Source organism: Calypte anna, chromosome 1 (assembly GCF_003957555.1).
Source record: "Calypte anna isolate BGI_N300 chromosome 1, bCalAnn1_v1.p, whole genome shotgun sequence".
NCBI lineage: Eukaryota > Metazoa > Chordata > Aves > Apodiformes > Trochilidae > Calypte > Calypte anna.
The window spans coordinates 66,237,097-66,252,713 of NC_044244.1; the positions used below are offsets into that span (position 1 = coordinate 66,237,097).

The 15,617-nt window shown below is 41.3% G+C and overlaps 1 protein-coding gene across 2 annotated transcripts in view; it reads right to left on the reverse strand.

Moving 5' to 3' along the window:
* Positions 1-13,727, reverse strand: part of FRS2 (fibroblast growth factor receptor substrate 2) — a 55,542-nt gene extending 41,815 nt beyond the window's left edge. The window contains exon 1 of one of the 2 annotated variants that reach the window (XM_030466031.1): positions 13,555-13,727. The gene's annotated coding sequence lies outside the window, so the exon portion shown is untranslated. The remainder of the gene's footprint in view (positions 1-13,554) is intronic. The other variant, XM_030466024.1, reaches the window with a different exon arrangement.
* Positions 13,728-15,617: the final 1,890 nt, after the last annotated feature.

The window sequence follows — 15,617 nt, forward strand, 5'->3', positions numbered from 1 at the left end:
GTCTAAATCTGTTTGAAACACTTTATCTGCCTGGTCTGCCTGATGGTCTGGCCCCTCTCTTAGGTACGTGGGGGTCCGTGTGCCATACCCTTACTGTTACTGTCTCTAACTGGGTAGTGATACCCTGACACAGAGTGGCAGCCCAAATAGGCTTCCCCCCTGCACCGCCAGTTCTCCCGTTTCCATCTGTCCAGCCACCCCCACAAGGCATTTGCTGCCATCCATGAGTCAGTGCAGAGGTAAAGCACTGGCCACTTTGCCCGTTCAGCAATGTCCAGGTCTCCATGACCACAGAGAACTCCGTGTCAAGTTCTGCCTACCCTGAGCTGGTCTCCTAGGGTAGCACCTATTTGTCATAGCTGATATATGGATCCATTAAGGAGAACAACGAGTGTGACTCTGTCTCCATCTTGGATAACCTACCACGCAGTTTCTTACAAGAGGTTTTTAACTTCTCAGCCTTTTTTTTCCACATCTGAGACACGAGTCTGTAAGGGCTTAGAGACACTGTCTTCATACTGTCTTAGCTGCCTAATAAATTCACCGACAGTTGGTGGTATTTCATCATCTCCCCCAAAGACCCTTCCCCCCAAAATGTGGAAGTACGTAGCTTTTTAAACAGAGGCCTCCTGCATAGCACTAGGATCTTCAGGTGTTTCCCCATCACCACAGATGACCTCCCGAACTGCCAGCTCCCTCAGATATCTGATGCCTCTTTCTACAGTGTTCCATCTAATAGGGTGACATTCGATATCCTCCTTACAAGGATATCGGCTTTTTACCGCAGACAAAAGGCGTTTCCAAAGACTCTAAGTAGCAGCTTTTCTCCCAATTACCGTATCAATGCCCCCATCTCTGGCTAATGATCCCTGCTGCCTCTCTGCCCTCCAGGTCTAACGCATCCTCTCCCTTGTCCCAGCCCCGCAGCATCCGTGCACTCAGAGATTCACTTCCATCGCGAGCACAAAATCCTTTCTTATATTTCCTCTCTTTCAGACTGAGGCACAGACTGGACAGCTCAGGTTCCGAATCTCTCTCCTGCGTCGTTCCTGCCTCGGGCCGACTCTCTCGCTGATCAGGGTTTTCTGTTGTCTCTGCCTCTGAACCATCATCACCCCTCACTGGGCAGTCCAGCTTCTTTAGATGTTTGGTGCGGGTTGTGACAGGGGCGACAAGGGATGGTTCGGAGCCAGCGGGGGAGGTGTCGCTGGCAGGGGGAGCGGCAGCAGTGGGGACAATTTTCCCTCGAAAATATCAGACACTGAACCACCCCTGGAACACAGGCACAGTGATAACCAGAACAAGTAACACCAACCATCACCAAGCACTCCACACTCTGGCCAGAGTCAAACTCACCACAGAAAAGAGCAGAATCATTTTGCATAGTGAATGCATTCAAAGAGTCCCCGAACTCCCCAAGTTCCCAACCAAACTCATTCCCTCAGAAAGCACCGTTTTAACAGCATAGAAATGTATCATGTCTGGAGATGGGAACATACAAAACGGCATACATGGATGAGTAAATTCAAATAGGCAGTATAAAACAAATCTTTCACCCATGCCATTTTGAAACCCATTTTTCTTTTTTCAGTTTAAAACTTTCTAATATTTTAAATTAAAAGAAAAATTTAAATTCGAGCCTCGCATTGGGCGCCAATCATTCTGCCATGGCCTAGCAGTTGGTGTGTGTGTGTGTGTTTGTGTGGGGGGGAATAGAGAGTGATTCTGTCATTAGGCTTATAGTTCACCTAAAGGAAAGATAGAAGGGGAATAAAGATGGGAGAATTTAAGTTGGAAACTGAAAACAATTGGATACAGGTTCAGTGTCATAGGGGAGCAGCTGCACAGCCAGAAGCGAGTGGAAATAAAAAAGAAGGAGCTGGTGGCCTTCCTGACCTTTTATACAGTATGGGCAGGAAAGGGGAGGGAATAGACCCCTCCCTTTGTGTTTCACCCCTCTCAGCGTCGACAAGCCCTCCTTCCTTAGTTCTTCATGTTCAACCGGCGACAGTTTTAATCAACAACAAAAAGCTATGTTAATTTGCGTCACTCCCATTATAAGAGAAAACAAAACCCCCACACATCTAGCTCATACACTTTTTTGTAAGGCACTGGAATGCAACACTAAGAAATACGATCTGCCTATTCAAGATGTCATCTGATAGAATTAGAATGCAGGTCTTAACTGAAATATGTTTGTTTTCTTGAAAAAAATCTAGAACTGTATGTGATCAATCAGTACAAGAGTTAATTAAAAATGGCATCAGAAAAATATAAAAAATTAGCTACTAAATGCATAACATGTTATGAAAAAAATGAAACAAACACTTATTTTTTGTATGTGTAAAAGCCTTAAACTATGTATTTTTTGTACAATACGAAAATATACTTAAGACAGAACACTCTGTAAGAATTCAGTGCACCATGCACTGCTCACTTTTTAGGTCAGCACTACATCAACTCAAGCTAGTAATAACACCAACACAGTCATCTTATAGTCAATGAAAGATCAGTCTGACATAGCCCGTAACAACTGGTTTTGCTAATAAGGAGAGTGAGATTAAAATCTCTCATGGTATCACATTTAATAAATTTATTAAGAATTTTCCCTAGAGCACACTACTTAAGTACTTCAGCATGTCCTCAAAGCCTCAGTTGAACAGGTTTCCTCCTTGTCAGATATCTTCCCACTCCCAACTGCAAAGAAAGTACACTTCCAAAGGAGAGTTTATAACCAGTAAATACCAAATTGACTGGCATATGCTTAAATTGAACCTTATTCTTCCTGCATATCTCACCAAGTTCTGTCACGGACAGCCCAATGAGTAGTGAAAACACTAAGCAAATTCTTGCATGAATCAGCATCTAAATAAAGACAGCCACTCAAAATAGTGTTCCAGTTTACTCATCAATATAGAATATAGAAAGCTAATTGAGGTGAGATGTGAACAAAAACCTTAATTTAACTGCTTGCCCATTTGTTTATTTTTTTAACACATTTGTGCCTTTGAACCTTTAACACTTCACAAATATCTAAACCTGGACACAAGCATACTCAGCTTGCCTTAGGCTGAGCCCCAGGTTAAAATGGAGGTGCTTATGTCCTTGGAGGAAGGTAAGGGACAGGCTTTCATATAAATGTTAGTGGTCTATTTCAACAGCAGCAGTGAAAAAAATCACAGACAAATGCTAAGCTGAGAGGGTACTTGCAAAATCAAACATTCAAAAAGATGGCTTACCTTCCAATTTCATGTCATTGACAATGTCAAGCTACTTTTTATTACTTTGATATAAAATTATAACAGCATCATTTCAAATCAGTAAGCTACATCAGTTTAACAAATAGAATTCTGCATTACAGCTGACAGAAGAAATACAAACTTTTCAAGAGAAGTAAATTTAAATTCAGCAGACATACATGAAGCTATGCCCTACAGGTCCAGTGTATAAGGACTTAAGGAAACAAGGAACCCTGAAGCAGAAGAAATAAATATTTATTAAGAAAATTTACTGACACTTGCATACTAAAGTCATAGTAAAAGAAAACACATTTGTGAGGGTCAGATGATCCTCATTCACTTTAGGCACAGAAAATCCAAGACAAATAACTTGAATTATAGATTTTGGAGGGCACTTTGTTGGCCTTTACTAGTAGAAATATTTGAAGACCCTAAGTGGTCTTAAGTATCTTAAAATAACAGCCATAATACACACTTAAAACCAAAGAGTCTTACAGAAACTAGAAGCTTATTTAAGTTTCTGGTGTACCTTGTACCTCTGAGACAAAACACACACTGCTCTAGAATTAAAGACCTAGAGGACAGGCTGGAAATGCTCTCCAGACCTCTGTTATCAGAAGAAGTCCTGAAAATTGGGGAGGAAGGATGTAAGCACTGGATAAAAAAGATCCACCCATCTACTTGCCTACGAAAAAAAGGAGTAGAGAAGAAAAATAAAAAGGTTTGTCTGCAGTCTATGTAGCATGTTCCCTTCTCCCCTTCCTTCATAAATTCTTTTCTAGTCCAGCAATTTTTAGGAATGGAGCACTCTCTGGAGTTGCAGGACTGACCACTTTTTATATATTACTCTGAATTTCTCTAAATATAGGTAGAACAACCTTGTTATAATAATACCAACTAAATACCACAAGGTTCAAGTTTAGAGAACAATTTACTGGATAATTTTGTATGTGATATTAGCTTGTTCATTAAGATCTAAAAGGTCTTAAGCAAATGCATTTTAATAACAAACATAAAAATATCCTTCCTAGCAAAATTGCAAGTGAACAATAAACTCCTCCATGAACTCAATGCCATCATTGACAGAGTAAATGCAGAGAGAGAAAGCTACCAAGAAGATAAAGTGGCATTCACACTAACACAGAACATCCAAACATTTGCCAATTAAGTGAATTTAGGAATCTTAAAATAAGGGCCAATTATTTAAGAATACCTCCAGTCAAGCTGCACAAATACTGTAAAGACCAATATGAACCATCCAGCTTACTTTGGCATCAACATGTGCACACCTGAGAGAACGAGCACTAAAAAACTACCACTGCCCTTGTCCTTTTACATTTATGGCAACACAAATTGATGGGTAACACATGCACTGCTCTTTCAGTTACAACTCAGGAGACTTAAAGAGAATGAAAAACCAGGCAGGTGCCATGACCCAAAACAGTTTACAAAGATTTAACCCTAATATCCTAAAACATTTCTAAGACACGTTCAGCAAGCTATTTCCTAAAATGTATTATTTTAACTATAATAATTTTATTTTTTCATTGTATTACCAGAAAAAAATTGAAAACATTTAAATAAGAAGGATCCACAAAAGTTTAACTTTGTCAAAAAACCCACAACCAACCACGGGCAAAAAAATCTCCCAAAATACACACCACAAACAAAAACAAAAATACAAGCCACAAAACCCATGTAACCCAAGCATCATGAGACACAGAAATAATACTTAAGTCACTCGGCTTTCCTTTTTAATTAACAATTTTAAAAGTATTACCTCTGTTAACGTTAGCTTTAGCTCATCAATAAGTCAAGTATAGCACATGGCACTTATTACAACTTGCCAGTTTAATTTAATTTGTATATCATTTTAATAAAAGCTGCGGATGATATGTGATTTGCCTCAACAAAGAAATCTGCCAAGTGCAGAAAAAGTATTTACTAACTTAAATCACAGAGGATAATCAAAGTCCACAAAATCCAACATTGTACTTACACAATAGAGCTTCAAGCATTCTGCCAGTGCTCTTTGATTACTCCAAAGTAAAAAGGATCGTCATCAGAAAAGGGAATCAGATTCAAAAGATATACAGTAACACACATTTCACAGGTCTCTATGAGAAGACATCCAAAGGTCAGCTTTGATAGATAAATAAGTAGTTCATCTGTATAAGCAGAGACAACAGGATATCCTAATGTCCATGAAGAAAGTCAGGGGTGCAATCCTTTTCTTTTGTAGTAGCATTATCATATATAACATAAAACTAATACTCAAAAGTTTCTTAAATCAAAGTGAAGAGTACGACATGAAAGTAAAGATGGGGCACGGGGGGAGGGACACAGGTAACGACAACACACTGATTTGAAGCACCAGACTAGGAGGGGAGAAGAGAATAGTATGATGCAGAAATATGAGATGCAGTTCTTTGAATTAAAAGACAATCATCTTCAGCTTGATTATGAAAGCTAGAAGTCAGACTATTTCAAAATGATACCAGCTGTATTTTATATAGATTGCAGAGAAAGGAATATCAGTAGAAAAATAAGGAGGTACTTGAAGTACTCCAGATGACAGATACAGGCCTAAACTTCATTTGAAAAGACAAAAAGAAAACGTGGTCTTGAAAATGTAGTTTGGACAAGCAACAAGGAGGATATGAATAAAACATGAATGTAGATTCAAGGAGAAGAGGAAAAACAGAGGGCTACACTCAAAACAACTGCCCTGGGGGAGAGAGGATTATACCCCTTGTCGGCAGCATGGAAAATGACAAGCAAGCCATTACCTTTGAAAGAGAAGATAATGAACTCTGAGACATTCAAAATATTTATGATATTAAGAAACACTGCAAGGAAACATATGACTGAACGAAGGCACGGAGAGCCACACAACTCTGCAAAGAAATGCAGTAAACTAACCTAAGGAGACAGCATGCAAGATTTGTAAGAACTCTGCAGACCTCAGGATTAGCGAGAAGATGCCTGCAGGAAGCAGCGCTGCAGATGCTGAAGAGGGACAAGGCAGGCAGGCAAGTTTTGCTTCAGAGTTATCTCCTCTTAATCCCACAAAACTAAGATGGCTTCATTATACACTTTATAAGAAGCACAACTAAGCTTTGAAAGTGTAAACTGATTTTTATTGTATTGTAAAACCTCACAGATGCATACTAACTACTTTCAATTAAAATTATTGTGGCGATTTAAAAGCAAGAGTGTATTTTATTTAAACTAAAATTCATCATCTAATTATATGCTTCAATCTGTGTTTTAGTTACTGAAAAACAGACAGCTACAAAAGAGTATTACACCCTTTGATTCTAATGCTTGGCTGAAAAGGCTAAATTGTTGAATGACATCAAGGGGAAAAAAATCCCCTTGTGTTCCAGTATGACTTTTTTTACCTATATATTTTAAAACATAGATTCTACAAACTTTAAGATGTTGGAAGAAACTTAACAGACTTCCCTGAAGAAGTAGCCCTCCCAGTGTTTGCTTGGTATCCTAATTTGCCTTTGGTTTCAAAACTCTAGGCTTGCCAAGAGCTATTCCTTTCAAAACCTCAGGAATTCCATCACTAGTTTTAAGCTAAATTAAAGGAAAATAGAAGCATTCAACGCATGGCGAAAGTATGCACAAAGTGTTTGCTGATACTCATAAACAGACTGAAAAATTTAGACATGTCTGAAGAACAACTGCTGCAGTCAGCTCAGTTTTGCCCTCCTGTGCAGCTAAGCAAAAAGCTACTGCATACATTGCTACCAAGGGAGAACACAGCACTAGAGCATTTATTTTTCACTTCAAGTTTGCATATAAACCAAAGTTTGCATTTCTGCATGGAAAAAAACTGGATATGAAAGGTTTTGCTTTAAAGCTATTGCTTCAGCATCTCCATTTGGGAAAAAAGATGTCACACTATCCCAAGGCATGGCAAAACCAGTCAACTCTCCACCTTGTCAAATATCTTGCAAGCCATGAAATAAAGGCATTCCATTTCAAAAATCTATCTAATACTATGCTGGTGAATATAATTCCAGTGTTCACATAATGGGCGTTTTCCAAATCATAATATTCTGCGATTCTAAACGAGCAGTATTACTAGAATCATGTTTACTGACTAAATTATAGTACAAATGAGACGTTTTCACCTGCATAGTGTGCCAGGTGTCACACTAATGCAAAATCATTTAAAAAGATATGCTTGAAAGACAAATTCTTCATTTGCGTCTAGGTAATCTCAGCAGATAAGATCTACTAAGCACTTTAGCTTCTTTGGTAGTGGCCACAGGAAAACTGGCAATATCAACACACCAGCTGAAACCGCCACTCCAGTGAAAGACAGAAGATAGAGAACTTGGATATATCAGAAATATTGGAACCCAGGTGCAGGCATACAAGATATTCTGTTTTGCCCTTGAAAAGCCAGGAAATTAAAGCAACTTTTCCCCACTCAGTCACCACACAGTAACAGATCAGTATTTTACACCAACTGCCACCACTGTAAAAGTGACAGCATTAGCATCTCAGTCCTGTCAGGACCAAAATCACCATGAAGAAAAGCCAAGGGAAAAAAATTCAGTTCTTCAGACTGAAAACACAGTGCCCCAGTCTCTTCCATGTTTGCAGTACAGTCCAGGAAACCTATCAGTATCTCAGATACTCCAGGTGCCCTGCAGTTCTCAGCTTTTATTACAACCACAGACCGTTCATACAGTATTTCTGAATCACATTCTACTCAACAGAAAAGTACAAGAAAAAAATGAAAAGCAAGAAATACTTGAGTATCTTCATTGTAACATACATGTTTATAGTAAATAAGGAAAAGCTAAAGCCTTTAGGATTTTTTTAAAAATCACAATTCAAAACCATGCTGACACAAGGGTACTTCTACCACAACAGTCAATACTTGACTTGAACCTTCATATATAAAGCAAAAAGTTCTGAGACAAGTGGCAGGCCTAGTAGGCGTGGCTGCTTCTGCAAGGTGAAATAAATAAAGCTGACCATCCAGCATGGGCAGCTATGACAGCAAGAGCACACAACACAATTTTATACTTGCAGTAATTCAGAAGAACACATCACGTAAGACAGATACTAGTACTACTTTGTCAACTGAGATGCAGGCAAGAAGTTTAGGGATCACCCTGGATCACCTGAGAAGTCAGTGACAGATTAAGAACAGCTCACATGACAAGAAGTTTCTTATCTCACTGCCTCACATGTGGATGTGAAAGCATTTTGGAAGAACAAATAAGACATAAAATTAAATTAAGTTTTAGATTAATTAGTAATTTAAAGATTAAAAGAAACAGTAATCACAATGTCATTTCTACTGATTAGAAAAAAAATGCATAAAGTCTCAAACATGCAATAGTCATAAATTTTTTTTGTATAAACATCAGAAATGTCATTAGTTTTTTTATTAAAGCCAAGGGATAATAATTTGTTGTCATGTCAAGCCAGAGGGAAAGACTGAGAATCTGAAGAATCACATGGCTCCAGAGGGGTAGGCCTCAACAGTGAACTAAATTAGTTATCATGATTGTTGCCATCCTACCAGTATCAGTGAAGAAACTTGCAAGAACACCCTATATTTGAAGAATAGATGGCACATACGTAGAGATTTATATGCATGCATACTTTTATGAGAAAACACCACACACGTTTATCACCAGTTCAAGTTCAAAAAGAACACTCACATCTAATACTGATTACATAGAGGGGGCAACAAGATTAGACGATGCTAGGGGATGTAAAAATCAAGGTCTGTTATAGCAGGACTGCTGTTCTACAACTTAACACACAACTAGAATATCACCTGCAAACTGTGTAAAATTACACAACCCAGGAGAGAAGTTCTTGGCCTACTGAGCTCCTCATATAGCTTTGATTTTTAAGAACAGTGTTATTCAGCAGCAAACAAAACCAAAGCCCATTATATTTGTTTCAGAAAATGTCACTGAAAACCTGTATACAGGTCATCTCTTCCAGCAGCAGCTACTGCCCAGAGTTACTCAACACCATCCAGCAAAGCAAGGTTACCACCCATACAGACTTGCAATAGACCGAATAGGGTAAGAGCACATTAATCCAACTCAGGAAAAATTAATCAAGGTTAACTGGCCAGTTAACATAGCCTGAGCTAATGCTGCCCATTTAACTGTCGATTATGAACATAGCACACAACACCACATACAGCTTTTTTGGTGAAAAGGATCATTAAGCACAGCAATCTATGAGAGAGCATTAGAGACAAATGGCTGGGGGACCCTATATCTAGATTTTCACAGAAGTTTAATTAAAAACTAACTAACTAAATAAATGCCTATCTATATCCTCAAACATGAAATACAAATTCTGGGATAGCCTGAAAGCCTTATGACAGATTTTGAAAACCACTAACCATTATATAATTGCTTAAGAAAAGTCACACACTGCCTCCTATGAAACTGTCTGAAGTTATAATCTATGTCTTAGGTCAGCCTCCTAATTTTCATACATTAGTTCATGTGGGTTTTTTAATCTACTCATGACTACAAAATGTTTTCAGTTTTCTTAGCGGACACACTGATCACTCTCTCTTCTACTTTTAGTTTTTTGAATTTAAAAACTTGACATACATGCTGAACAAATTAATTGTTTCAAGAATTTGATGGATGAATAGCAGTTATAAACAGCGTATTTTTCCCATTAAGTACCGCTAAATGAAACAATAGGTACAAAATAAAAATACTTAAAAAAATGAGTTACTACACAAAAGGCCAGATTCTTCCCTTGGAGTCCCTTCAAAGCACATAATGAAATCAGACACACACTGCCATGGATTAAGGGGTCTTAGATGTAAAATATGCCCATAAAACATAACTGAACAATGTTCTCAAACCCTCAATGCTGTATGAGCCTCATTTCACTGAATTAGACTGGTATCGAATATACTTTAAACTGCATTATGTGTCACCATCACCAGAAGAAACAGACACACCCTGCTCCCCTTACTACTTGCTTCCACCCCCATCTTTGAACCCGCACGAATGTTTGTGCAGCAAACTGATCCAGCTTAAACCGAACCCTCCCCTCCCTGCCCCTCCCCCAAATGAGAGTAAACCTCAACCATACAAGTATTTGCCTGCACAAAGAAGGAAGAAGCAGAACAGGGTGGCAACAAACAGGACCATGTTTTTCAGTGGTGGAGCTGGTCCATGACACCTATGCAAAGCAGTTGGCTTCAGGCTGGAGCCCCATCCCATCAGTCTCACGTCTTCTGGCCTCCACTATTACTCTTTCAGATTCCCCCTCTTTGGTCACACAGCCACTAACAGGTGCCCAACTGCAGGGTGAGTCGACTCAGGGTGCTGAGTCCATGAAAAACTAACTACCAAAAAAAAAAACCAAAAACAAAAAACAAACAAACCCCAAAACTTTCAGCCAGTTCAGCTACCTAAATCAGCTTCTGGTGCCATCCTTACTGACACAAGGAAGAAAAAGGAGGAAGGAAGGGTAGGAAGGCAGAAGGCCCAGTTTTGGTTAGCTCATGATGCTGTGGAAACTGACTTGAACACTGCTACATTTTAAATTTAAACTTCCCAGGGCAGCTGTACATTATGACTTTCATTAATTTGGTTCTAAGATTAAACCTTACTTCATTTTTTTTCCGAAACCTAAGCAGCCATAGTTCACTTGGGCACAAGCAGCAAGAAGTGAGGCCAGTTCATGACATTCATCTAAATTCACTCTTTGTGGTTAATAAAATGAAGACAGAGCATTCATTACTCTAACTTAATGATACCTTCACCAGATACTCTTTTAAATATCACTGATTAAAACCCCTCATTTATTTGCACTGGAAGAACACAGACCTACTGAAACCAAATGCAGTCATGTTAAGTATTAATTGTAGTGCAGTACTTATAAGGTATTTTAACAATGGTTCAGGTGATTGGTCTTACAAACATCTCGCATCAGGAGTGAGTTTCATCCACTACTAAAAAAGTTATTTTGCTTAAATTGCCAGGCTAAATAGTCACCAAAGTGAACAAAATTCGTTCAAGTGAGCTCAGAATCAGGCCTCTTACAAACATGGATATATCTACTTTCAAGCTGATTTTTGAACAGTAAAGTATCTTGAGTAGGACTACAGACAGCAATAATCTTGCTAACTACCAAACAATATAATTTATCACTAGATTATTTGATTTTGCAGGGAATTATTTCCATGGCAAGTGAATATATTTGTTTACATTTGTCCTGTTAACAAAGAAGCATCATAAGGGAAATTAAAAAGACAAAACATATCAACATCACAGTTCAAGAACTCTGTAACTGAAGTGCTGAATCAGATTCATGTAGTTGCAAACCAGTCTTCCCATGTACCATTATATTTTTCCAGTTTCTGTAACCTTTCTTAAAGATGTACTCTTCCACATACTACCACCTGCAGATTACAAAAAATTAAGACTATCTTTCTTTAACAAAAATTTCTTGTACTATGAAGAAGTGTTCCAAACCACTTTGCCTGTATGAATTATACAGAAATTAGTTTACTTTATTACAACTCACCACAAACATATAAACAAGACACTGAAATGGGACATGAGAAAAACCCTGGAAAGCCATTTAACCAGATACACATACAACTGCTGACTTGTTGTTTCAAGCAGGATTTTCAAAGCATTCCTGACACAGAGGCAAATAAACTCAGGGAACCTCAATCAATGAATAATGTTCTTAAACGCTTTCCATTTGGAATTAAGTTTTGGACTTGAAATGGTGATTTATACTGATACAGCTTTCTTTTTAAGCAGTCATAGGCAGATGTACTTTCCAAACATACTTGCTAAAGGAAATCTGAAAACAAAATTCACTAGTAGTTCTGCTGACTTTAATGAGACAACAGGATGTTTACTGTGTCTGAATCCATGTGTCTTAACAGTAAGTCACTTAACACAGCAATAAAACTCAAATTTTAGGTTTTTGTTCCCCTCCATACAAATATGTTGTAGAGCAGATTTAGTGACAGAACTAGAGCAAACACTAGCAGCATCAAAGCAAGTTAAAAGGACATTTTTCCTCGCTAGCCTAAAAGTCAGACACCAGCACTTTAAGTAAAAAAAAAACAAAAAACCCTGAAAAAAAACTCAAAAAAGTAACAAATAAAAAACTCATTAAATATATTATGAAGATGAAGCTATAGTTGGCAACTTTTTCAACAGTTATTAAAATCGACCCCAGTTCCTACAGTACATACTACAATAGTATTGTTTTCAAGTCATGGTCCAACAACATTCCTAGTGATTTCTAACCATGATGATCGCTTCTTATTCAATAACACCAAACAAGATGCAGTGACTGGGAAGGCGAAAAAACATACTTTCCTCTTCCAGAAAATCAAGTTTGGATGGACAACCAAGTCAAACTGGTACCACTACTCTTTTTGACCTCTGCAATCCTTCAGAACTGTCCTTACTACATTCACATATAAGGCTCTGTCAGAGGGAGTTTAAAATGACAAGAAAGTAAACTAAGTATCGCTTTCATTCATACTCAGCACCACTCCGAAAAGGCCGGATGCCCCCCCTTTCCCCTGGGAGGCTCTGTCTGCTGACCCCAACCCACTGACCCGACAGAGCACTCAATTAGTCTCACAGCTCTCACTTCGAAAGCCCCTGGACTTGCTCGACGACGTGGAACAGAAAATGCACTTGTCTGGAGAGGCATGTGACAGAAGCAGCTGACCTAGTGGAAGGTGCAAGCGCTTGACAGGTCACAGAGGTTGGGACCGAGCTATGGGACACACCGAGCACAGAAGAAGCGGGCGGTGAGGCAGCCCGGGGCTGCACCCCCGCGCCAGACCTCCCTCCAGCAACCCAGCTGCCAGGACAACCTTCACGGCTCCTCTTTTGTTTTTTAAACTCGCACTCCGCTCACGCACCCACGCCCCAGCCCCGGAGCAAGGCGGTGATCCCTCCGCAACGGCTTTGCCCGCCCACAAACAACCCCCGGCCGCAGCCCCCTCAACCACCTTATGCTCCTGCCGGTCCCCGCCCCGGGGGACCCCAGCCGCCACCCAGCTCCCGCCACCTGCACAGTGAGCCCCCGTATCCTGGACTCCCACCTCGGACGGGGAAGGAAGACGGGTCCTACCGCAGGACACGTCCCACCCCGGCTCCCCGCGGGAGGAGATGAGAAACGGGGCTGCTCCCGCCCACGGGCCACCCGGGCCTGGTCCCGGGAGCCTCCGCTGCCGCCCCCTCCCAGGGTACCCGGCTGGGCACCCCCGCTCGAAGAAGCCGGGGGAGGGGCAAGGACCAGCACCCACCTCCGCCATGAGCCCCGTGCTGGCCGCCGAGCCGAGCCGGCCGGGCCGCCTCTGAGGGGCGAGAGAGCGGCCCCGCGTCGCGCCGCGGGTAACGGCTGCGCCTCCCCGACAGCGGCGGCACCAGGGCCTTGCTCTGGGCCGGACTCTGCCCACGACAACTTCCGGGGCACGGCGGCAGCGCCTTCCGGCGGCCGCGGGCGGTGGGGGCGGGAACGGCGGCGGCGGCGGCAGCGGGCGGGGGCAGCTTGAGAGCCCCTCCTTGCAGCCGTTGGGGGCGCGCGCAGGGGCCGTTGGACGGGGGCGGGGACGGGGTCCGGCGGCCCTGTCAGCGAGCACGGCCCTTGGAGCCCGGGATGTGGGTGGGGCGGCGGCTGCCGGGGGCTGCTGCTGGCAAACGGCCCGAGGGACGGCTGGGAGGGAGGCGGCCACGAAGCGAAGCGGGTCTTACTGGTTTCTCTGGTTAAAATAAATAAATAAGTAAATAAAAACGAAATTAAAGCTGCAGTTGCGCGCCCGGCTTTGGAAAGGATCGGCTCAGCCGGTTTCGTGTGGTTTGTTTTTTAAATTTCTTGCAAGGCCGCCCCGGTGGGTTGTGTGGTACGCAGCGTCCCGTGCAGTTGGGACGCTGCCATGGTAAGCGGTCTCTACAGCCGCCGAAGCTCTGCTGTTTCCTGAAGGCACCCTGCGTGCAGCTGAAAGCAGAGACACACGCTAACTAAAAAACAAAGAGCAAAGAAATGTGGGAAATACGAGTGAGAGTGGTGCGTGGCCTGTGTGTGTTTGTGTAGACACAGCACTCCTGTTAGCCAGTGCAAAAAGTCACCTTGCATTTTTTCCCTCTGTCACAACCCATAACGTCCTCGTCTTACTCCAGTTTACAGATCAATACGTGTGACAGACTTGGTAACCTACAGTTATTCTTGAATGTGTGGTTAATGCTGTAACATGCATAGATTAAAAACATTCTCACAATTAGAGCAGCCACCAACCTGAACAAAATGTGAACAAAAAAGTGATCAGGCATTGGAATGGGCTGCCCAGGGAAGTAGTGGATTCTCCATCCCTGGAGATATTTAAAAAGAGACTGGATGTGGCACTCAGTGCCATGGTCTGGTAACTGCAACGGTGGATCAAGGGTTGGACTCGATGATCTCTGAGGTCCCTTCCAACCCAGCCAATTCTATGATTCTATGAAAACTCTCAGCTCTGTCTTGGGTCATCCTACCTTATTTTCCCTCTTCTTGTAGCTCGCTTCTTTGGCCTTGCCTTAATTTCTGACCTGTCCAACAAACAATTCCTAGCACTAAGTTATTTCTAGAACGGGTCTGTCACTGTCACTTTCTCTCTTACTTTCTCCGTGGCCGTGAAACTTGTGTTTTGGCTGTGTTTCAGTTATCTATTTAGCAGGGATAATGGAGAATCTTGCTCTGACTGTTGCTTACCTTCTCTTCATTTCACAGTTCCTGTTTCGTAGCAGAAGCAAACAGGTGACAGCACTCCACTACCCCAATATTCATTTAATACAGAGGCTGTATGAGATGTGAAGAAGCTGAAGTCTGTGCAGAGATTTTCTTCAGATGTACATCCTAGAAAGGTGATAATATCTAGAAGGAAAGGGGGAGAGAGAACACAACTGTGCTTTAATGTCCATATCATTGCTCCTGAGAGAGCTGGATGGATAACATTGAGGAATGGGGTTATCCTGTGGCTGAGTCATGTAAAACATGAAGTAACATAGCAAACTCTGTCCTCTAACATACTTGTATCCCATAAATGTAATATATCAAGGGGCTATAAAGCAATGAGCTTCTCTTAAGACAAACATCTGCAGCATTCCTTGTGACTTGCCTTAAAGCACACTTGGAATCAGTTACTGATCTCAGTCTGAGTCCACATCTAGCTACGTATGTCTACATTGTGATTTTTCCATAGCTGCCTCAACAGCATCTGGATGAACACAGAACAACATTTCCACAAGTCTCTTCTGCTGGGTCATATGTTTTTTTCTTTTCCCCCTAGCTCATCAGCTCACATCAATGGCTGCATTTAAACTGTGTGTCAAG